We start from the raw sequence: 23,832 nt of genomic DNA on the forward strand, positions 1-23,832 counted from the left end.
TGGGAACTTGTCAAAAATACAAATTCTTGAGTCTCACCCAGACCCACTGAATTCTGGGGATGTGGCCCAGGCCTGTGGGTTTTAAGGGGCCCTCCAGGTAGTTCTGGAGAGAACTACAGCTAGAACCCAGAGAGGATAGTTGTCATGGGGTGAGTGGTGGCCCCCAAAAGATAAATCCACACCCTAATCCCTGGAATCTGTAGATGTTACTTTATTTGGGAAAAGAGTCTTTACAAATCTATTTAAAGATTTTGAGATGATAATCCTGGATTATCCATGTGGGCCCTAAATCCAATGATGTGTCCTTATAAAGGAAGAGCCGAGGGAGTTCAAGACAGACAGCAAAGGAGAAGACAGGGGAAAGGGGGAGGCCATGTGACCACGGAGGCAGAGATGAGTGATGGGGCCACATGGGTCCTGACAGCGCTGGAGTCTGAGAGGCAGAGCACAGATCCCCCTAGGAGGATCCCCAGGGAGCGTGGCCCTGCCGACACTTTGGTTCCAGACTTCTGACCTCCAGCACTGTGAGAGGGCAAGTTTCTGCTGCTTTAAGCCACCAAGTTTGTAGTGATTTGTTATAGCAGCCCCAGGGAATGAATACAGTCCTCTCCTCTACGGGGAAGACTGTGTTGCTTCTTCTGCAGAGAAGCTGGGTCAACCTGAGAGAGTGTGGCAAGGAGGGAGTGGAGGGGCTGGGTTCTCACTTTCTTCATTCTCTTTGACCTCCAGATAGTGCCTCCCCCTGGCCCAATCCAGAGGAAAAGCACAATGGAGACCCCTTGATATGGTCCATTGGGGTCAGCCTCCAGAGACTCAGAGCAGGGTGGAGCAGGCGGGAGAGAGGCTCTGGAAGAGCAGCTGGAAGCCACCCAGAACACATACAACTGCGGGCAAAACACAACTGAATGGTAACCTTTGAACAGACCTGGAAGGATAAGGTCCACACATGTGTATGAGCTGAATGTGGCAAGAGTTCGTGCTTTGTGAAGTTAGAGAACGACAACATTCATCTGGCAAAAGTGGCCAGAAGAAGTGGAAATTCTAGTGATGTTTAAGTAATGGGACAAAGACGGCTGGAGGCCCTGGGGGTGAAGAAGTGATTCCTTGCATCTGTCCATGCTTGGAAGATAGCTAGAGATGATAGCGAGATAAGAGGATGAAAGATGTGTGAACAGCAGGTGCTTAAGAGGGGTGGGGAAACAGAATGGGGAGAGGGAGGGACTCGGGGAACTACTATGTCACCTAAGGACTGTGACGTTTTCGTACATTTCTGGCATTGTGGTTCAATCAACAATAGGGTCACTATTGCCCCTTTTAGCCTCCAAATCATTTCTTCTACTGACAGATGAGGACAACCTCATAAGATTTAGGCTCAAAGCCCCAGGAGTTCTGCTTACAGAAAGGTGGCAGAGGGTCTGCCATTTAGATGAGGGGGGCCCAGGGCTCAGAGGACAGACATGCGTGTCCTGGGCTCATCTTCTTAGCTGAAAGTTGCCAGGCAGGGTCTGGGTATAGGGTTGGATCCATCACAGCCACCAAGCTCTGTGGCCCCAGGCTGAATCTTTTGCCTTTTCTGTGCCTCAGAACCACGGGAAGAATGAGGTTCTCTCTATCTTGAAGAGACTTTGAAAAGAACAAATAATGGTAAATAAACCAAGGGAAATAAATAACAACCAGTGATTTACCAAACTACACAAAATTATCTAATTACAGAACAGGAAAGAAAAACAAAAGGCTAGGGAGGGGAGGGTGAGGGGGGCGGGGTGATGGCTACAGAGGGATTAAAGGAATTCAGATTTATTAGCAGGAGAGACAACCTGGCTCCCTCTCCTAATTCTTCTTAACAAAGCTTGCCTCGCTCCTGCAGATGCTCCAAGAGGGAACATCTGTCTACAGGCTCCTGGATTCTGACGTGTGAGCCTTTGGTCTAAGGAATTGTTTTCAAGCCTGCGAACTGCGTGGCAGACTCTGGTCTGGGACACTTCCTTATGCACCAAGTAAGGCACAAGCTACAACCACTACCACAACAAAGAGCCCAGTTGCTTAAGGAAATACACATTTGTCAGTCACTTGCCAAATGCCCTTCTCTGAGTCAGGGGGGTGGGTGTCCCACCCCTGCAGGGTCCTGCAGCCTGCAGAATAATTCTTGCGTGGTGCATGTTTCACTGTGAGCAGAGAGTGTCTCTAACATGTAGGGAGAACTAGAGGGTTCATAGTAGTTTGTGTTTGGAGTGTGTGTGTGCTTGCACGTGTGCGTGTATGTGTGTGTATGCCACTGAGTGTATCTGTGTGCCTGCATGTGATGCTGGGCCAGCAGACATGGACACACTTCCACGCACGAGATGAGGCCCTGGCCTAGCAGCGAGGGGATGTACGCGTGGGCGTTGAGTGTGAGCCGACAAGGAGTCCAGGCCCAGGGCCTCTGGGGACCTGTCGCCTGCAGGGCTCATTATAGAGGAGACCAGGTGCTTGGAGTGTCCCCAGAGCAATACAGAGTGCAGTCATGAGTTTGAAAAATATTCCTGCAAGAGATATAAATAAAGACTCCAAACCCAAAGCCAGGGTTTGAGAAAGCCATCCTTAAACACAGGATAATTTATAGCTGCTGCCGTCCTGTCCCGAGGATGACTCAGCTCTCCTAGCCTGAGCAGGCCCAGCCTGCTCCAGTAACCTTTGGGTTTGGCTGAAAGGAAGGCGCTAAAGAGAGAGAGCGCTCCAAGGAAGCCGGTGAGCTAACCATTCGGCTACCGGCTGCCCCTGCTGGGTTCCCTCCCCGCCACCTCCTCCTCCTTCTGGGCTCAGCCTGGACATGGCTGATCAGACCCTGGAGGCTGAGGAACAGGCCCCTTGGCTATTCCTGGCTGGCCAGCCCTCGGGAAGTCTCTGAGATGGATGTTGGTCTACCTCTGGGATCCGGTGGGTTCTGGTATCCACACAATGGGCCAGTCTTGCCCAGGAGGCACGATCTCAATACAGACACAAGTAGAACTGGAGAGCTGTTCTCAGTCATGGAGACTTTTGAACTTCACAGAAAGAACAGAAATGAGAGTACTTTCCTCTTTAATTAAACAATAACTTACTCCAGTCAAGTGCCAAAAGTGGGCGGTGAAGAGGGGCAGATAAGCTTCAGCGTTGTGGTAAGTGTGTGGGGGGAGCAGTCAGACTTGAACAGGGTTAGTTTCTAATTCTCTCCTCCCAGCACTGCCTGCCCCCCTTCCTTCATTATATTTTTAGCAGACTCTTTGGCCAACCAAGGCGAAAGAGACAAATGCAAGTACAGAGAGTGCTTATCAAAACCTGTGGATGTTTCTTTTTCTCTTTCTTCTTTTTCCCTTAAAAACCTTCCAGGAGCAGGGAAAGGACTGGAAGTACTTGAAGGTCTTTTTAGCTCCAGGCCTCACCCCAGCTTGGATCTCAAGAATGTTTCGATGCCAAGGCCGTGTGCCTGACTGTCCAAGTGTAGAAAAGAAAAAGCGTCATTCAGAGCTATTTTAAAAATAGTTTCGCTCTTTGATTAAATGGCTAAACAGCTCTGGATCAAGTTTTCTCTGCTCTAGCAGACGAATTTGTGTAACTGGCCTAATTTTAACCTAGATCCTTGCATATCAGGAATGTAATCATCGCTAAAGAGATGAACAGTTTCTGAAATCTGTAACTGTCTTCTTTCAACATATGTTTCGTAAGCCATTGTGTGTGTATATGTGTGTGTTCTGGAGAAGGCAATGGCAACCCACTCCAGTACTCTTGCCTGGCAAATCCCATGGATGGAGGAGCCTGGTGGGCTGCAGTCCATGAGGTCGCTAGGAGTTGGACACGACTGAGCTACTTCACTTTTACTTTTCACTTTCATGCATTGGAGAAGGCAATGGCAACCCACTCCAGTGTTTTTGCCTGGAGAATCCCAGGGACGGGGGAGGCTGGTGGGCTGCTGTCTCTGGGGTTACACAGAGTCGGACACGACTGAAGTGACTTAGCAGATGTGTGTGTTCGGATGTGTGTCTGCAAACGGGTTGTTAAAGATCTAAGTGAGGAGGAGTTGGAGTGTGATGCACGGTGAAGCCCAGCATCTTGTGTAGGGTGGGCAAGGGCTCTGACCTCTGGGCAGGGCATTATCTTTGGTGCCTCTCTCTGCTGTGTGCAGGACTTATTGCTAAGCTATTGTCCAGGAGGGGTGGCACTAGGGTGGGGCCCCTCAGCCTGGGTATTTATTGCTGTACATAGGGTTTCTTTGTGGCACATAGTTTTTTTTTTAATTGTGTATATGATCAGTAAGGGGAAGATCCCTTGGAGGAGGGGATGGCAGCCCACTCCAGTATTCATGCCTGAAGAATCCCTTGGATAGAGGAGGCTGGCGGACTATGGTCTATAGGGTCACATGACTGAAGCAACTTAGCACTAGCATGATCCATAAATACTGTTAAAGAGAAGGAAATTTCTTCTTCCATGAAGGAAGTTTCAAGTCAGTCAACTTAAAACACATACACACACACCTCCTCCCAGATCTACACAAGCTGCCTTCATAAATGACAGAAAGCAGAGGACCACAGTAGCTGCATAACTAAACCACACAGTTTTGCCTGGCCCGGTCATGTTGGAAAAACAAGGAGCCTGCTTCAGATTTTGCAGCTCAGTCTTTTGAAGTCCACCCTCTGTCCCCTGCCTCTTCTTTTTTCTAATCTCTCCCTCTGAGAGTATTTTCCTTTTTTTTCACCTTCCCCCAGTTTCTAAAGGCCCCCTGCTCTTTTAGTCACTTGTTTTTTTTACATGATCAAAATAAGAAAGGCTGCCGTGATTGGTAAGTGTGGATTGATTAGCACATACAGATTGATTGGCACATATAGATTGATTAGACACTTCTAGATTGATCAGAGGGACTTCCTTGGTGGTTCAGATGGCAAAGAATCTGCCTGCAGTGTGGGAGACCTGGGTTTGATCCCTGTGTCAGGAAGATCCCCTGGAGAAGGAGTGGCTACTCACTCCAATATTCTTGCCTGGAGAATCCCACGGATAGAGGAGCCTGGCAGGCTATAGTCCACGGGGTCCCAAAGAGACACAATTGAGTGACTAGCACTTCCCTTCAGTTTGATCAGACCCCTGCACTTTATGGGAAGAAACAATCTTGTGGAGAAGTGAAGATTCTCAAGATCCCACAGCCATGGATGAGCAGCACCCTAGCCCTCTGAGACCAATGGAGAATGAATCTACAATAATTGGTAAGTAAGAGCTGGAGAGAAATTCCACGAGCCTGCCAGATAGAAACCTGGAGGTGGAACAGGGGCTGAGTCAGGCCTCTGCCCTTTGCTAGCTGGTCGCCCTGCTTGGATTAACACTAGGCTGTCAGTGGTTTGTTTCTTCTGCTCTCTTTGGAGTAATCCACACACCTGGCAGGGCTCCCCCGATGTCATCTGTTCTCCGAACAACTCAGCTGCCAGGCAGAAGAGCCCAGCCCAGCAGTCTTGGTTCTGAAGCTTATGGGAAGGCCCTTGGTAAGAAAACCAGCCTTGAATTTCTGGATTCTCTTCCAGAGACAGTGAGGCCCCTTGGATTGGGTTTGCAGTTAAGCTTGGATGCTCACTCTGTGCACATACTCGGACCATCTGCAGTTCTCGGGGAAACACTCCAAAGATACAGGACCCATCTTGGGTGCAGCAGGGGGCCACAGAGCCAAAAAGATACAAACTTCCAATCCCCCGGGATGAAGGTCTGAAGGAAGATGCGTTATCTCTTGCTCAAAGGAGATGGGCTGTGTGTGTCTGCACAAGGCAATGAATGGGATGGCCTTTGTCCAAAAGCAACACAATTGTGATCTGACAGACTTGTGAGATGGGCTGCTCACGTGCATCACAGCCCACATTGAGGTTGCTGGAACCTGCACACATGACTACCCTGGGAAAGGAGGAACTGCAGCTTCTGGAGAGAATTCAAAGGAGTGCAGGGGGGAAGAGGAGGTGGAGAACTGAGAGGGAGGCGGTCCACTTTGAGTATCCCCCCTCTGCTGCCCTTCCCCCACCCCTCTCCCCTAAGGCAGAAGCCCAGGGCAGAGGTCAGACTAAAGCCAGCTGATTCTGTGGCTGTTTATACCCTGTAACCAGAGCCTGTGCCTGCTAGGCTGCCCAACAGCTGCGGAGATAAGGGGATGGGCTGTTGCTTCCAAAGACTGGGTGACCTGTGCTGGCGTCTACCTCGGGGGCAGCTTATCCTGATCATATACCTCGCCAGGGGGTGGGAGTGGGGAGAGGTGGGGCTGGCTGCCAGCTCCTGCCCAGGTGGCCGGGGTGACCTTCTTGAATCCAGGGTGAATCTTTGAGCTCCATATGGGACTTCCTCCTAGACTCTGTCCAAACCCCCTGTCTCCTCACCAGTCAAGAGAGGTGAGAAAGGAGTTCTGCCTGTTTCTTGGGTTTGTTTTCCTCTCTCTCTATCTTTGTCATCACAGAGACAGAAAAGAACATGTGGTAGAGCTCTGGGTCAGGTGAAATTTCTAGATTCTGCTGCCAAATGCATTTCAGGCCAGGTTATTTCTTGCCTTGCACCCATCCCAGGGCTCCCCTCTGAGGTTAGCCTTGTCTTCCCTCCCATCTCCATCCTCTCAGCCCTCCAGGCAGGGGGAGGGACCTCTCTGCCCATTCAGGACTCCCTGCAAGAAGGCGGAGGTAGTGAACCCTCCCTGCTGAAAGTCTGCAAACCAGGCTCATCCTACTGGTCCTTCAGTGAGCGGTCCTTCCATTCCACACCCCCATCCTATGGGGGCAGGCTCCCTCCACCTCCACCTTCCAGTCTTCCCTTTCCCTCTCCCATTCTTTCCCCTCCATCTGCTTCCTCTGGCCATCTCCAGCCCTTTGGTCCTGGGCGCCCCTCTGGAGCAGGTAGACATTGTGTTCTGGTTCTCAGTGTTCACACCTCTCAAGTATGAGATTTGAAGATGGCTCACATGTTCTTTCCTTTGGTTTCTTGTTCCCCTGCCACTTGGGCTCATCTTAGAGCCCAACACTGGCATGGCTCATGACCTGGGACACTCAGCACTGCCTGCCAAGCAGCTTTTTTTTTTTTTTTTTTAACTGTCCCTGCCTGTCCCTTCCCTGCTGGCAACCTGGGCAGGGGTGGAGGTGGAGCTCATGGAGTTGGCTGAGTTTGTTCAACAGCTGCCTCAGAATGGAAAAGTGAAGTCGCTCAGTTGTGTCCGACTCTTTGCGATCCCATGGACTGTAGTCTACCAGGCTTCTCTGTCCATGGGATTTTCCAGGCAAGAGTACTGGAGTGGGTTGCTATTTCCTTCTCCAGGGGATCTTCCTGACCCAGGGATCGAACCCAGGTCTCCTGCATTGCAGGCAGACGCTTTACCCTCTGAGCAAATGTGAGGGCAAATCTCTAGCGTATGGGAAAAACAATGAAAACCAAGGAGTTTCGACTAAGAGAATCCTGAGTTCAAGTCCACACGTGACCAGTGACCAGCTGTGGAACCTCGGTGTCCTCTTCATTTAAATGGGGATGATGACACCTCACACTTCAGGGTCAGAGGAGACAACGAAAAGGAAGATGCTTGGGAAATTGTTTGTCCTTAGTGTGTCTGACAGAGAGTCTCAGCAGTCTTTGCTGCCTGCACGAATACAAGGCAGGAGAAGAGGACGGGGAAGGAAGGCGGGAAGCAGAGAAGGGGAGAGGAAAGAAAGAGAATGAAGCTTGCAGGGACCCCCTGCTTTTTCAAGCATCAGAATCTGAAGCAAACTGAACTTAGAGACTGCTGAGCTTGCAGGTTCTGGCTCCAAGATTTTCTGTGTCTTAACTTTGTAATTGGATACTCACTGACAAAGCTTTTTTTTTTTTTTTCTTTTTCCTTCCCCTCATCAGAGTCTAAGTGAGCTGAGAGTGTATTAATCTAACAGCCAGAACAGAGGGGTTGATTAATAACTGTTGGTGTGTGTCTAGAGGACTTCTCCAAAGAGAGGGTTGCCTGAAGCAGCCAGGCTTACCTCTCTCCCCATCATTCTGCTCCCCACTTCCACTGCCCTGCTCAGGTCCTAGGCTTCTCCTGCTCCCTCTGGAGCCTGAAACGTGTCTTATGCCACATCCCCCTTGGGTCTGGAACATTTCTGATGCCAATCACTTCCAGGACTCTGCTACTTTCCAACCGACCTGGGTAGATCACTGAACCCCTCTGGGTTTCAGTTTCCTTATCTGTAAGAGAAAAACTAGATACAGCCTTTGTTAGGAAAGCTAAATGGGATCATGTAAGGGAAAGACCTAGCCCAAGGCCTGGCTTTGGGCCGCGGCACAGGTGATGGCCAGTCCTGCTTGGATTTGTCAGAGTAGCTTCCCCCTTCTCTCTCTGGGGGAGCTGTCCTCTTCCATTCCATTCCTTCCTCTGCTCCTCCCTCTCCCCCAACAAAGACTGGCGTTAGCCAATTTCCCCCCTGTCATCAAAGGTAAACCCATCACCTCCTACCCTACCTGCCGGTATGTTTGTTTTACTGGATGTGGGAGAAGTTATAGATTTTAGAATTTTGCACAGTCCTTCAAGCTTACAACTGCACATCTTCTCTGGTGGGATAATAGCTAGAAGTTCTGTTGGAAATTAGCCTCCTGCTTGAATTCTTTTCATTTTAAAGTAAAATCACATTTATGAGACTTCCCTGGCAGTCCAGGGGTTAAGACTCTGTGCTTCCAAAGCATGGGGCGTGGGTTCAGTCTCTGGTTGGGGAACTAAAGATTATACATGCCACATGGTTAAAGGAAAAAAAGAAAGAAAAACCACATTTATTTACTAACCAAAGGGTTGATCCTAATTAAAGGAATACTTTGAAATAGTGGCATGTAAAATGTTTGTGATAAAAATAATTGAATGCAGTGAGGAAAAGGAAAAAAAGCATATGGAGATATAGACAGAACTTGCTTATCATCTCAAAGCTAATTGTCATCAAACATGGTGATGACATTTTTATTCTGCTTTTTTGTATATCTGAACACAGGTGTCATTTTTCCTCATACGCTGCACCCACTAATTTTCCATCTCTCGCTTTTCTTGTCATTATGCTTTCCTTTCTCCTTCTGTTCCTGGTGTTGGACCAATGTACCAATTGTAAAGTTACAGATCTGAGTTTTTCTGCCATCAGCTGCAGTTTCTTCAACTCTCTCTTCCAGGTTCCAAGAAAACAGTGTTGTTTTCAAAGTGCTCTCAGCCTTTACTGGAGGCCTTTGTCATCAGAAGAGATGACACAATCTGGGTTTTGGCCATTGCCCCTGTTTTTGACAGAGGTGTTACCAACTTTTACTGCCTTCATGTATTTATCAAAGTCCATGCCCTTTACCAGGCACCAGAGGCTGGTTCTTACACCCTCTTTTCGTGAGGTGTGAGCATTTCTAACATATTTTAGCCAATCTACAAATTGTTTTTCTAATTTCGAAGAAAGAACCCATTTCCATTATTCTTCATGCTGATAAACAAGGCACCAGTAAAAAAGCCCAGTTTTGACTAAAAAATTAACAGTGTTGTTGTTTAGTTGCTCAGTATTGTCCAACTCTTTGTGACCCCATGGACTGCAACACTCCAGACTTCCCTATCCTTCACTGTCTCCCAGAGTTTGGTCAAACTCATGTCCACTGAGTCAATGACGTCATCCAATCATCTCATCCTCTGTCGTCCCCGTCTCCTCCTGCCCTTAATCTTTCCCAGCATTAGGGTTTTTTCCCCAATGAGTCAGCTCTTTGTATTAGTTGGCCAAAGTATTGGAGCTTCAGCTTCAGCATCAGTCCTTCCAATGAATATTCAGGGTTGATTTCCTTTAGGATTGACTGATTTGATCTCCTTGTGGTCCAAGGGACTCTCAAGAGTCTTCTCCAACATCACAGTTCAAAAGCATCAGTTCTTCACTGCTTAGCATTCTTTATGATCCAGCTCTCACATGACTACTGGAAAAAGCATACCTTTGATGTGATTAAGATCCAGATACTCAAAGGACTTGGGGTGGCTGACCCTGGAGACAGGACTTACCTTCCTGAGGCCCTGGGAGACTGTTTGGAAGCCACCCTCTGCTGGACTTTACATCCTTCCTGAGTTCCTCCCTTTTTGCTCTGCTTCCACATTTTCTTATCAGCCCTTTTGGGGAGCACTTTCATAATAAAGTGTGTAAGATCACTGTGTAAGATCCCTCCTCTCAGATCTGCTTCTGGGGAACTGAATCTAAGACAGCTGGCTGTGCATTTCTGCATGTTGGTGGTTCTCCAAGTTGAGAGAAAATTGGAATTACTAGAGGAGCTTGTGAAAAATGCAGATTTCAAGGTCAGGTCCCAGAGCGTGTAGTTGACTAGGGTGGGGCCCTCAAATCTGCAATTTGGTGAGCTCTCTGGGGGGTTCCTGCATCGTGGCCCTGGAGCCTCGTTTTGAGAGCCACGGCTGCGGCCCCGGGACAGCGCTAGTTACCCCGTAACAGGTTGGTTGCTAGCTTGGGCTTCTTCAGCCCCACCCTACCTTGACATCTGCTGATCCCACAACTCCAAGTGGCTTGGCTTCAACCAGGAACAAATTGCTGCTGCCTACAGTCCAACTGGCACTCCCCTGGTGTCAGGCTGATCCTTCAGACAGGGTCACTTACACACGGCTCTGATTCAGCCAGGGCGCTTTTCAGAGACCTCCATGTTTGAATGCTTGGGAATCACGAGACTTCTCCTTGGCTCCCATTCTTCTGTTCTTTCCAGCATCTGCCCAAGTTGCCCGGTGTTCATGTTCTGGTTACCGAGGCCCCCTTCTCCCCCGCTGCACACATTCTTTATCTCAGATCTCAGCAGCACGGGGCGTGGGATAGAGCCCTGAAACAGCCACTTCTGGCAGTAAGTGTGGTAGTTACACACACGAGCATGATTGTTGCATTTCTTGGGTTGAATCAAGGCTCCCTCACTTACTAGCTGTGTGGCTCTGGGCAGGCTATTGATATTTAAACTCTCTGTGCCTTAGTTTTTTTTTTTTTTTTTTTAAACTGGAAATGAGAGTAACTACTTCTGAGAGTTGTGAGAGTAACTACTTCTGAGAGTTGATCTGTTGCTGATCAGTAAAATGCCCAACACATAAAGTGTGCTCAATAGATATTTTCTAATCTTATTGTACAAGCCGAACAAACTTCTCTGACTGCCAACCAGACAAGCCACCTGGAGCTGAAGGGATGTTATTTGTACCCTCCATGCACCGGGGTACATCCCTCAGGGGCCCTGGTGTCTTGTTCCTTTCAGCCCTGTACATTCTCTGCTGTGTAGGATACGAGCAGTAGAAATAAGTTGCCGAGTCTTTTGTAGCTCTGCATGGTTATGTTTTGACTGCTGACAGACATATGGAAATTTTGACCCTAGGGATAGCTGAAGGGACAGGAAAACAACAGGATTTGTACTGGAAAGCAGCCTGGTCCAACACACACTCACACATACATTCTCATCCACTCATTCAAACACAGACACACACACTCCCTTCCCTACATACTCTCGCTCACACACGTTTTCAAGCAGACTCACACAGGCTTGCTCACCCACTCTCACACATTGTCACAGAAACACCTTCTCCATTCCCCACAATCTCACAAGTGATTCCTGTGGAGTCATAATTATAAAGACCTTTGAATATTTTATATTAGCGCATATACATGGATTCTAGAAAAATGGTATTGATGAACATATTTACAGGGCCAGAATGGAGATGCAGACGTAGAGAACGGACCGTGGACCCAGCAGGGGAAAGGGAGGGTGGGAGGAATTAGAATAGCACTGTGTACATACAGTACCATGTGTAAAATAGGTAACTAGCGGGAAACTGCTGCAGAGCACAGGGAGCTTAGCTCAGTACTCTGTGATGACTTAGAGGGGTGGGATGCGGGCATGAGAGGGAGGCTCTGAAGGGAGGGGATCAGTTCAGTTCAGTTAAGTTCAGTCGCTCAGTCGTGTCTGACTCTTTGTGACCCCATGAATCGAAGCACGCCAGGCCTCCCTGTCCATCACCAACTCCCGGAGTTCACCCAAACTCAAGTGCATCAAGTCAGTGATGCCATCCAGCCATCTCATCCTCTGTCGTCCCCTTCTCCTCCTGCCCCCAATCTCTCCCAGCATCAGAGTCTTTTCCAATGAGTCAATTCTTTGCATGAGGTGGCCAAAGTACTGGAGTTTCAGCTTCAGCATCATTCCCTCCAAAGAAATCCCAGGGCTGATCTCCTTCAGAATGGACTGGTTGGATCTCCTTGCAGTCCAAGGGACTCTCAAGAGTCTTCTCCAACACCACAGTTCAAAAGCATACATTTTTCGGCGCTCAGCTTTCTTTATAGTCCAACTCTCACATCCATACATGACCACTGGAAAAACCATAACCTTGACTAGACAGACCTTTGTTGGCAAAGTAATGTCTCTGCTTTTCAATATGCTATCCAGGTTGGTCCTAACTTTCCTTCCAAGGAGTAAGCGTCTTCTAATTTCATGGCTGCAGTCACAATCTGCAGTGATTTTGGAGCCCCCCAAAATAAAGTTTGACACTGTTTCCACTGTTTCCCCATCTATTTCCCATGAAGTGATGGGACCGGATGCCATGATCTTCATTTTCTGAATGTTGAGCTTTAAGCCAACTTTTTCACTCTCCTCTTTCACTTTCATCAAGAGGCTTTGTAGTTCCTCTTCACTTTCTGCCATAAGGGTGGTGTCATCTGCATATCTGAGGTTATTGATATTTCTCCCGGGAATCTTGATTCCAGCTTGTGCTTCTTCCAGCTCAGCGTTTCTCATGATGTACTCTGCATATGTTAAATAAGCAGGGTGACAATATATAGCCTTGATGTATTCCTTTTCTTATTTGGAACCAGTCTGTTATTCCATGTCCAGTTCTAACTGTTGCTTCCTGACCTGCATATAGGTTTCTCAAGAGGCAGGTCAGGTGCTCTGGTATTCCCATCTCTTTCAGAATTGTCCACAGTTTATTGTGGTCCACACAGTCAAAGGCTTTGGCATAGTCAATAAAGCAGAAGTAGATGTTTTTCTGGAACTCTCTTGCTTTTTCGAGGATCCAGCGGATGTTGGCAATTTGATCTCTGGTTCCTCTGCCTTTTCTAAAACCAGCTTGAACATCAGGAAGTTCACGGTTCATGTATTGCTGAAGCCTGGCTTGGAGAATTTTGAGCATTACTTTACTAGCGTGTGAGATGAGTGCATATATGTATACATATAGCTGATCCACGTTGTTGTACAGCAGAAGCTAATACAACATGGTAAAGCAACTATGCTGCTGCTGCTGCTAAGTTGCTTCAGTCGTGTCCTACTCTGTGCGACGCTAGAGACGGCAGCCCACCTGTCCCTGGGGTTCTCAAAGCAAGAACACTGGAGTGGGTTGCCATTTCCTTCTCCAATACATGAAAGTGAAAAGTGAAAGTGAAGTCACTCAGTCGTGTCCGACTCTTAGCGACCCCATGCAACTATACTCCCATTAAAAAAAAAGTAAACAGTTCAGAGAGGGGAAAAAATAAATAAAAAGAATTTTATTGGAAGTCAGTGGCGGGGGGGGGGGGGTGGGGTGGGCGCGGGGGATGGCAGGATCTGAGCAGGAGGCTTCATGGGGTCTACTGTGTGCTGGCCAGTCTTGGGAGTTGACCAGCCAACCAGGCTGGATTCCTGAGTCTGCTGAGTGAGGCAACCACCGGCAAAAACAATTTCATTACAGAGCCAAATAATTAAGCCTTATACCTGAGATTCAGGCAATCTGTGGTTGAAGAGTCTGAGACATCTTCCTGGGAGGCACCATCACCAAAGGTAGAAAGAAAAACAGCCCTGTGTGCTAGGTGTGATGCTACACACTTTTAATGAAGTAGCTCATTCAATCTTCTAACAACTGGTAGGCAATGCTATGGTCCCATTTTACAGATGAGGAAAATGAGCCATGGTGGGATTTGGTAACTTTCCTGAGGTCCCTCAGCTCGTATGTGTGCAAGTCGTGTGGGAACCCAATGGCAGCCTGCCTCCAGGATCACACGGAGGGGCTGATGTCTGAGCCGAACTTGGAAGCCCTTGTGCAAATGTAGGGTGGGTGTTGGGGATGAGGGAGGCAGTGAGAAGGCACACAGGTGAGGAAGTGGATGGCGTGTCCCAGAGAAGGGAAGGCAGCCAAGGTAAGTGAGAGTCAGATCTGGGAGGAATCTGAATATTTGTTTAAGGAGATTGGCTTGTGTTTGGCCCTGTGGGCAATGGTGGAAGGCAGAGGCCAGGAGGAGAACAATTTGTATTTTAGGAGGATGGTTCTGACAAAATGGATGGAAAGAACCACAGATTAGAGAAGGAAAGCCTGGTTAGGATGCTGTTACAGTGATATGGTCCCCCTGAGAAGACATGGGGGCCCACTAAGTCCAGAGGCAGAGTTCAGGCCACTGCAGGGGTCTGATGGGCAGGACTTTCTGACTGATGGCAGGAGGTGATCTTGGAGGAGAAGGAAGGAGGAGGACAAGTTTGATGGGAGGTTTCTAGCCAGGAATCTGGAAGGATGGTGGGGTGGTCACCGAACAAAGAATGAAGGAGTAGAGGAAATCAGCTACACGGTGAAAGATGAAGAAATTTTTGGTGGTGAGGACATTGTAGAGTAATACAGAACTAGAAATATAATGTTGTACATGTGAAACAATAATTTAATGTTACCTAGGTAAGAAATTTTAAAGTATATACTAATTAATTTAAAAAGTTAGTAACCTAAAAAAAGAAAGATGCTTTTGAATTGTGGTGTTGGAGAAGACTCTTAAGAGTCCCTTGGGCAGCAAGGAGATCAAACTAGCTAATTCTAAAGAAAATCAAGCTCGAATATTCATTGGAAGGACTGATGCTGAAATTCCAAGACTTTGGCCACCTGATGTGAAGAGCCGACTCATTAGAAAAGATCCTGATGCTGGGAAAGATTGAGGGCAGGCAGAGAAAGGGGCAACAGAGGATGAGATGGTTGGATGGCATCACTGACTCAATGGACATGAATCTGAGCAAGATCTGGGAGATGGTAAAGGTCAGGAAAGCCTGGCATGCTGCAGTCCATGGTGTCGCAAAGAGTCCCACATAACTTTAGGACTCAGTTCAGTTCAGTCATCAGTCATGTCCAGCTTTTAGTGAACCCATGGACTGCAGCACACTAGGCTTCGTGTCCATCACCAACTCCCAGAGCCTACTCAAACTCATGTCCATCATATCTGTGATGCCATCCAACCATCTCATCCTCTGTCGTCCCCTTTTCCTCCTGCCTTCAATCTTTCCCAGCATCAGGGTCTTTTCAAATGAGTCAGTTCTTTGCATCAGGTGGCCAAAGTATTGGAGGTTCAGCTTCAGTCCGTCCAATGAATATTTGGAACTGATTTCCTTTAGGATTGACTGGTTGGATCTCCTTTCAGTCCAAGGGACTCTCAAGAGTCTTCTCCGACACCACAGTTCAAAAGCTATCAATTCTTCAGCACTCAGCTTTCTTTATAGTCCAACTCTCACATCCATACATGACTACTGGAAAAATCATAGCTTTGACTAGATGAACATTTGTCTCTGCTTTTTAATATGCTGTCTAGGTTGGTCACGGCTTTTCTTCCAAGGAGCAAGCGTCTTTTAATTCCATGGCTGCAGTCACCATCTGCAGTGATTTTAGAGCCCAAGAAAATAAAGTCTGTCACTGTTTCCATTATTTACCCATCTATTTGCCATGAAGTGATGGGACCGGATGCCATGATCTTAGTTTTCTGAATGTTGAGTTTTAAGCCAACTCTTTCACTCTCCTCTTTCACTTTCATCAAGAGGCTCTTTAGAAACTGAACAACAACAAAAAAGAAAAGACTTTCTTCCCAAGAATGGAAAAAGAGCTAATGGAGTAGGAGGTCTAAAATGTATTGTGATTTCAACTTTCTTTCTTAAAGAAAATTGTGTATCTTTAAAATTCTTCCCCAAATCAAAATGTTGGAAAGCATTTGGTTTACAGTATCTTATAGAATTGTAATAAAATAATTGTATGAGAAAAAAAGAAGACTAAGAACTTAGACAAGGTACACTAATTAACATATATACGTTTCTCTTGTTTAGCTGATTTGCATAACCTATTAAAAAAAAATAGAGCACAAAGGGGACTTCCCTGGGGTCCAGTGGTTAAGACTTCACCTTCCACTGCAAGAGGTATGGGTTTGATCTCTGGTCACAGAGCCAAGAGCCCACATGCCTTGTGGCCAAAAAACCAAAACATAAAACAGAAGCACTATTGTAACGAATTCAATAAAGACCTAAAAAAAATTAAAGCATCCTTATGACCAACCTAGATAGCATATTCAAAAGCAGAGACATTACTTTGCCAACAAAGGTCCATCTAGTCGAGGCTATGGTTTTTCCAGTAGTCATGTATGGATGTGAGAGTTGGACTGTGAAGAAAGCTGAGCGCCGAAGAATTGATGCTTTTGAACTGTGGTGTTGGAGAAGACTCTTGAGAGTCCCTTGGACTGCAAGGAGATCCAAACAGTCCATCCTAAAGGAGATCAGTCCTGGGTGTTCTTTGGAAGAAATGATGCTAAAGCTGAAACTCCAATACTTTGGCCACCTCATGCGAAGAGTTGACTCATTGGAAAAGACTCTGATGCTGGGAGGGATTGGGGGCAGGAGGAGAAGGGGACGACAGAGGATGAGATGGCTGGATGGCATCACTGACTCGATGGACGTGAGTCTGAGTGAACTCCGGGAGTTGGTGATGGACAGGGAGGCCTGGTGTGCTGCAATTCATGGGGTCGCAAAGAGTCTGACATGCCTGAGTGACTGAACCGAATGTGACATTTATAGGAAAGAAAAAAAAAAGAAAATGGGAGAAGACATGGGTGGGGGAGGTGGTGTAGAGATGTACTCATTTGGAAGGGATCCTGAAGCAGGCACAGGGGACACTGAGCTGCGGGAGGCTCTGCTGGCCCCAGGGCCTGTGGGGAGGCACGTGGGGGCAGTGCCCTAGGAGAAAGCCCAAGTGGGAGGAAGGGAGAGCCAGAGGCGCTGGTTGTCAGAGAGGCCGGCAGAGAGTATACCACTGGGAGAGAAGGGTCAGTGTATGTGTTCTGGGACTGCACTTAATCATTCCCTCCAGCACTTCCCCTTGGGGCTGCCTTTCTTCAACTGACCTCTTCCCCGTGGCCACTGACCGGCCTGAGCCCTGGCTTCCACCTCCAGCTTCCCTCCACAGCATTGCTGGCTTGGAGGGAACCAGCAGCCTGTGGGGAAACCTTTCCCTGAACAATGTTTAGCTAAGACTGAGCCACCACTGGGAACCGATGAGCTGAGGGAGCATGGTGGTAGTGAGATCTGTGGTGTCGATATTGACCAAGATCTCTACTCTTCCCAGCTCTGGGGCACAAAGATGAATGAGACCCATTCTTTGCCCTCAAGGCCTTCAGAGATCAGCACATGTTGGTCTCAGGGTGGAGATGCTGTAGTGGGGTCATCAGTAGAGGAACTAGAGAAAGAGGATTGATTGATTCCTTCCGCGAGCATGGCGGACACTGTCCCCAAGGAGGAACTTTTTGCATTGGGCCTGGGAGTGAGCAGGGTTTTCTAGGCAGACAGGAGTAGCCCAAAGTTACATGACTATTAAATATCAGAACCAGGATTTGAATGCAGATTTCCTCTATAGTGAGGTGTTCATGGTTATTGCCCTGGGCAGCATGAGGCTCTGACGTGTGGCTAAGAATGAATGTTCACCACAGTAGTTTTTGAAAAGCATGGGATCCAGGGTAGGGAGGGCATTCTCAACAAGAAAACCACAGGAAGCAAGTCACGGTGGAAGTAACAGCCAGGAAGAACACGTGATTTGGTGGAGAATATAAAGGAGAAGATGGTTGGGTGTGACAGGAGAAGAACCTGGACAAGAAGGTTGGGACCAAACCATGAAGAACCCCATGGCTCATGTGTTTTGAGTATCCTCTGGGAGCCTTGAGGAATAGCATTTTCTGTGATGGATTAATGTTCTGTATCTGTCCTGTCCAATATGGTAGCTACTAGTCACATGTGGCCACTGAGCACATGCAATGTGGCTTGTGAGGATAAGGAATTGCATTTTTACTTTATCTTATTTACATTTTGGCTTAAAGAACCACATGTGGCTAGTGGTTACTGCATGAAACAAGGGAAGTCATTTGCTCCTCACAATAAGTTGGGCAGAGATCACTTGTCCATTTTTAGGCAAGTAAGGTTCTAGACCCTGATGCTGGGAAAGATTCAAGGTGGGAGGAGAAGGGGACAACAGAGGACGAGATGGTTGGATGGCATTACCGACTCAATGGACATGAGTTTGAGTAAACTCCAGGAGTTGGTAATGGACAGGGAGGCCTGATGTGCTGTGGTTCATGGGGTCGCAAATAGTCGGACATGACTGAGTGACTGAACTGAACTGAGCTGAAGTTTCTAGAAGATTATGTGACCTTCCCAAAGTTACATGACTATTAAATGATAGAACCAGAATTTGAATGCAGATTTCCTCTATAGTGAGATGTTCATGGTATTGTCCTGGGCAGCGTGAGGCTCTGATGTGCGGTTAAGAATAAATGTTCACCACAGTAGTTTTTGAAAACTGGTCCCTGTGGATTATGTAGGGGAGCTGTGTTTGTTATAACACCCAAGCTCCTGCCACAATGGAGTAACACAAATATTAAGGAGGCAGTATAATCAGAGGGAAGGATGGGGTTGTGGGATGAGGCTATTGTTGGGTTAATGGAAGGAGCATCGAGTTCTTCTTTTGATTCTGTCAAATGGTGAAATGCAGTTGTGAATCTTAGACCAGTTGCCTTCCACCTGTGGAATGGAGCGTCTTTACTGATGGAATAGGGAGGCTTGCCAAGATATCCCATAGCCCTTTCCATCCCACTTTTGGAAACTCAGACTCAACAGGAGCCATGCTCTGGAATTCTTACAGCCCAGACATCTGCTGATGGGGTTGATCCTGTATGAAGGTGAGTGTATAGCTGCAGCCTCTTGACCAGAGGTCCTGGGTGTGAGACAGATTCAAGGTTCCAACTCCCATACAATTCAGCTTCATTCTCACCAGGGATGAGGGACAAAGTCCTGGGACTCAAGTAGAACTGTCACTCTGGTTAGATTAAGAACCTGGGCAGGAGGACAGCAGGCTTCTGAAAGCATAGGGCTGATGAGGCCTCACTAAAGAACAAGGTGAAAGTTCTGGAAATTTTGAAGCTACAAGAAAAAAGATATAGATAGCATTATTTTTGCTATTTATGATTTTAAAATATATATTTTTAAATATAAATTTATTTATTTTAATTGGAGGCTAATTACTTTACAATATTATATTGGTTTTGCCATACATCAACATGAATCCACCACAGGTGTACACGTGTTCCCCATCCTGAGCCCCCCTCCTACCTCCCTCCCTGTACCATCCCTCTGGGTCATCCCAGTGCACCAGCCCCGAGCATCCTGTATCATGCATCGAACCTGGACTGGCGATTCGTTTCACATATAATATTATACATATTTCAATGCCATTCTCCCAAATCATCCCACCCTCGCCCTCTCCCACAGAGTCCAAAAGACTGTTCTATACATCTGTGTCTCTTTTGCTGTCTCGCATACAGGGTTATCGTTACCATCTTTCTAAATTCCATATATATGTGTTAGTATACTGTATTGGTGTTTTTATTTCTGGCTTACTTCACTCTGTATAATAGGCTCCAGTTTCATCCACCTCATTATAACTGATTCAAATGTAGTCTTTTTAATGGCTGAGTAATACTCCATTGTGTATATGTACCACAGCTTTCTTATCCATTCATCTGCTGATGGACATCTAGGTTGCTTCCATGTCCTGGTTATTATAAACAGTGCTGCGATGAACATTGGGGTACACGTGTCTCTTTCACTTCTGGTTTCCTCAGTGTGTATGCCCAGCAGTGGGATTGCTGGGTCATATGGCAGTTCTATTTCCACTTTTTTAAGGAATCTCCACACTGTTCTCCATAGTGGCTGTCCTAGTTTGCATTCCCACCAACAGTGTAAGAGGGTTCCCTTTTTTCCGCACCCTGTCCAGCATTTATTGCTTGTAGACTTTTGGATAGCAGCCATTCTGACTGGTGTGAAATGGTACCTTATTGTGGTTTTGATTTGCATTTCTCTGATAATCAGTGATGTTGAGCATCTTTCCATGTGTTTGTTAGCCATCTGTATGTTTTCTTTGGAGAAATGTCTATTTAGTTCTTTGGCCCATTTTTTGATTGGGTCGTTTATTTTTCTGGAATTGAGGTGTAGGAGTTACTTGTATATTTTTGAGATTAATTCTTTGTCAGTTGCTTCATTTGCTATTATTTTCTCCCATTCTGAAGGCTGTCTTTTCACCTTGCTTATAGTTTCCTTTGTTGTGCAGAAGCTTTTAATTTTAATTAGGTCCCATTTGTTTATTTTTGCTTTTATTTCCAATATTCTGGGAGGTGGGTTATAGAGGATCCTGCTGTGATTTATGTCGGAGAGTGTTTTGCCTATGTTCTCCTCTAGGAGTTTTATAGTTTCTAGTCTTACATTTAGATCTTTAATCCATTTTGAGTTTATTTTTGTGTATGGTGTTAGAAAGTGTTCTAGTTTCATTCTTTTATAAGTGGTTGACCAGTTTTCCCAGCACCACTTGTTAAAGTTCTGGAAATTTTGATGCTATAAGAAAAAAGATATAGATAGCATTATTTTTTCTATTTATGATTTTAAAATATTTTTTTATCAAAGACTTTTTATTGGAGTATAATTGCTTTACAATGTGTTTGTTTCTGCTGTCCAACAAAGTGAATCAACTATATTTAGACATGTATCCCTTCCCTCTTGAGCTTCCTTCCTACCCCCGCCCGCGCATCCCATCCTTCTAGGACATTACAAAGGCATTGTTTTTTAAGCACTTAAATTCCTGAACTCAAAATAAGAAACATCTAACTCGAGCGCTTTTAAGATGATCAAATTTGGTACTTTGGAGTTGTCTACTTGAAAACAACAAAAGGATTTGCAGGAAAAAATATTGGCTTTTGTCATTCTTATCTTCATTATTAATGAAAATTCGTGTTTCTGTTCTTTCATTCCCTGTAGGTCTTGGCATTCTTGAAGATATTCACAGCCATGGAGGGACGTGTTGGGGAGCCCAGCACCAGCCTGGATTTGCTCAGCCTGAAGTCTTATCAGTACAAGCACAGGATTCCTTTTCTGGGCTTTGAGTCCCCGAAGAACTAGAAATTTTGTGTTCCATTTCATCCAACCTGGCTGCGTTTTCCCCTGTTACCTCTCTGGCCTTGTACAGAGCAGGTCATCACTCATAATTTAGCTACTTCTATATCAGAAGTTTGGAGAAATGGGAAATTTAAAGATCTTCAAGGCAGATAGGTAAATTCCTTAAAGGAGACTGGAGAGGTAGGGCTGGGGCTTAGCATGGCCTGCCTTCTGTTCCCAACTGTGCATTGCACACAGGGTTGCCATAAAAAATGTGAGACACTCAGTCAAATTTGAATTTCAGATCAATAACAAGTAATTTATTTAGCATAAGCATGTCCCAAATATTGCATTCATTGTTGATTTGAAAATTCAAATTTAAATGAGTATAGTCTATTTTTGTTAAATCTGGCAAACCCTAATCGTACATCCTCTTGGCCTACTGTTTAGCCTCTGGCAGTCTTCCACTAAGCTGCAAGCTTGCTTCTTGCTGGGACTTTTCTGTTGTTACTGTACAGAACTGCTGGTCACTGTCAAGGTGCACCCTGGGAAGAGGGAGGAAGTTAACTCCCATGGGACAACCCATGACCAGAGGGATGGGAGCTGATGTAAAATATCCCTCTCTTTCCATCCCTCCAGGGCATGGAATTGTGAATGCGTTCTATCTGGCTCTTTAGAGGATACCAGTGAGACTGAGCCTCAGTTTCCTAGAGTGGTGACTAGGTCAACAACGCACCTTTGTGTTAGACTCCCTCCCTCCCTTCCTCCCATTGCCCCACTCCTATTTTCTGGGATCACTTCAAAAACTAAGCTTCCTGAAGACAAATATTGTATATTAATGCATATATGTGGAATCTAGAAAAATGGTACAGATGAAACTTTTTGCAAAGCAGAAATAGACACATAGATGTATCGAACAAATGTATGGATCCCAAGGCAAGGGTGGGGGAAGAGGGAGTGAATTAGGAGATAGAGATTTGACACATATACACTACTATGCATCAGATCAGTCGCTCAGTCGTGTCCGACTCTTTGCGACCCCATGAATTGCAGCACGCCAGGCCTCCCTGTCCATCACCAACTCCCAGAGTTCACTCAGACTCACGTCCATCGAGTCAGTGATGCCATCCAGCCATCTCATCCTCTGTCGTCCCCTTCTCCTCCTGCCCCCAATCCCTCCCAGCATCAGAGTCTTTTCCAATGAGTCAACTTTTCACATGAGGTGGCCAAAATACTGGAGTTTCAGCTTTAGCATCATTCCTTCCAAAGAACACCCAGGGCTCATCTCCTTCAGAATGGACTGGTTGGATCTCCTTGCAGTCCAAGGGACTCTCAAGAGTCTTCTCCAACACCACAGTTCAAAAGCATCAATTCTTCAGCCCTCAGCCTTCTTCACAGTCCAACTCTCACATCCATACATGACCACAGGAAAAACCATAGCCTTGACTAGACGGATCTTTGTTGGCAAAGTAATGTCTTTGCTTTTGAATATGCATAAGATAGATAACTAATGATAACCTCCTGTATAGCACAGGAGGGAACTCTACTTTGTAGAGGGAACCTCTACAAAGAGGGGACATATGTATACGTTTAGCTGATTCACTTTGCTGTACAGCAGAAACTAGCACAACATTGTAAAGCAGCTAAACTCCCATAGAAACAAACAAAAAAGAATTTAGCAACATTAGCTGATTCAGAAATGAAGCAAAACAAAACAAAAAACTAAGTCTCCTGCACTCAAGCCCTGGGCTCAGGCTCCACTCTCAGATGGAGAAGCTCAGGTTAAGAAAGGTTTACTGGTGCTTCTTCTGGAAGGAGAAACTCGATCTCAGAGCTGTAGAGCATTTTAGCAAATTTGGACTGGAAGAATCCTGAGAGATCATATAGCACACCCACTCATTTTAGAGATCTGGAAACAGGCCAGGGACTTACCCAAGATCATTCCCCATTCCCACCAGCCCAGGGATAATCTGGAATTTCTGTTCTTCATGAGGTGAACTAATCTATATAAAAGCACTGTGCTTAGCACATAGCAGGTGTGTGGAAAATGTGAAAATGGAATGATATGGGGGGGCAAGTGGCTAAGGGTCTGCTGTAAGAGGGGACAAAATGTTTCCATATGTCTCGGTGGCAAGCCTCTGTTTATAGGATCCTTCCACCTGTTGCTGCTCCTCTGGGCTCTGATTTGCACAGATGATGTGAAGGGAACTCTATATGGCTAAAGACTTCCTAAGAAAGGCAGCCCGTAGGAAGAGGGACTCAGTGACAAATCTTAGTGGAAACCCTAGCTCCCACATTTCTGCATCAGAGGCTGAGAATTTGGGCAACAAGTGCTCTCTAGGAATCGGTTAGAGCCTTTATGAATCAACCCAACGTAAATATTTTAGCTCAATTCCACTAATTTTTGTGCCAGGGACTGCGTAGGCCTGTAGTTGTTCAGCTGCTCAGTCACGTCTGACTCTTTTCTACCCCATGGACTGCAGCATACCAGGCTTCCCTGTCCATCACCAACTCCTGGAGCTTTGCTCAAACTCATATCCATTGAGTCGGTGATGCCATGCAACCATCTCATCCTCTGTTGTCCCCTTTCCTGCTCTCAATCTTTCTCAGCATCAGAATCTTTTCCATTGAGTCGGCTCTTTGCATCAG

At 46.4% G+C, this 23,832-nt stretch overlaps 1 long non-coding RNA gene across 2 annotated transcripts; it reads left to right on the forward strand.

Annotated features, from left to right (window-relative positions):
* Window positions 1-734: 734 nt before the first annotated feature.
* LOC129647835 (uncharacterized) lies at window positions 735-22,344 on the forward strand. 2 transcript variants are annotated; one of them, XR_008712533.1, is made up of 5 exons: window positions 735-1,178; window positions 1,868-1,997; window positions 5,082-5,213; window positions 21,067-21,357; window positions 21,823-22,344. It is a non-coding gene; the product is annotated as an uncharacterized LOC129647835 (long non-coding RNA). The 2 variants fall into 2 exon arrangements; XR_008712532.1 differs by having other exon boundaries at window positions 21,067-22,344.
* Window positions 22,345-23,832: the final 1,488 nt, after the last annotated feature.

The sequence above is a fragment of the Bubalus kerabau genome, chromosome 3, assembly GCF_029407905.1.
Source record: "Bubalus kerabau isolate K-KA32 ecotype Philippines breed swamp buffalo chromosome 3, PCC_UOA_SB_1v2, whole genome shotgun sequence".
Taxonomy (NCBI): domain Eukaryota; kingdom Metazoa; phylum Chordata; class Mammalia; order Artiodactyla; family Bovidae; genus Bubalus; species Bubalus kerabau.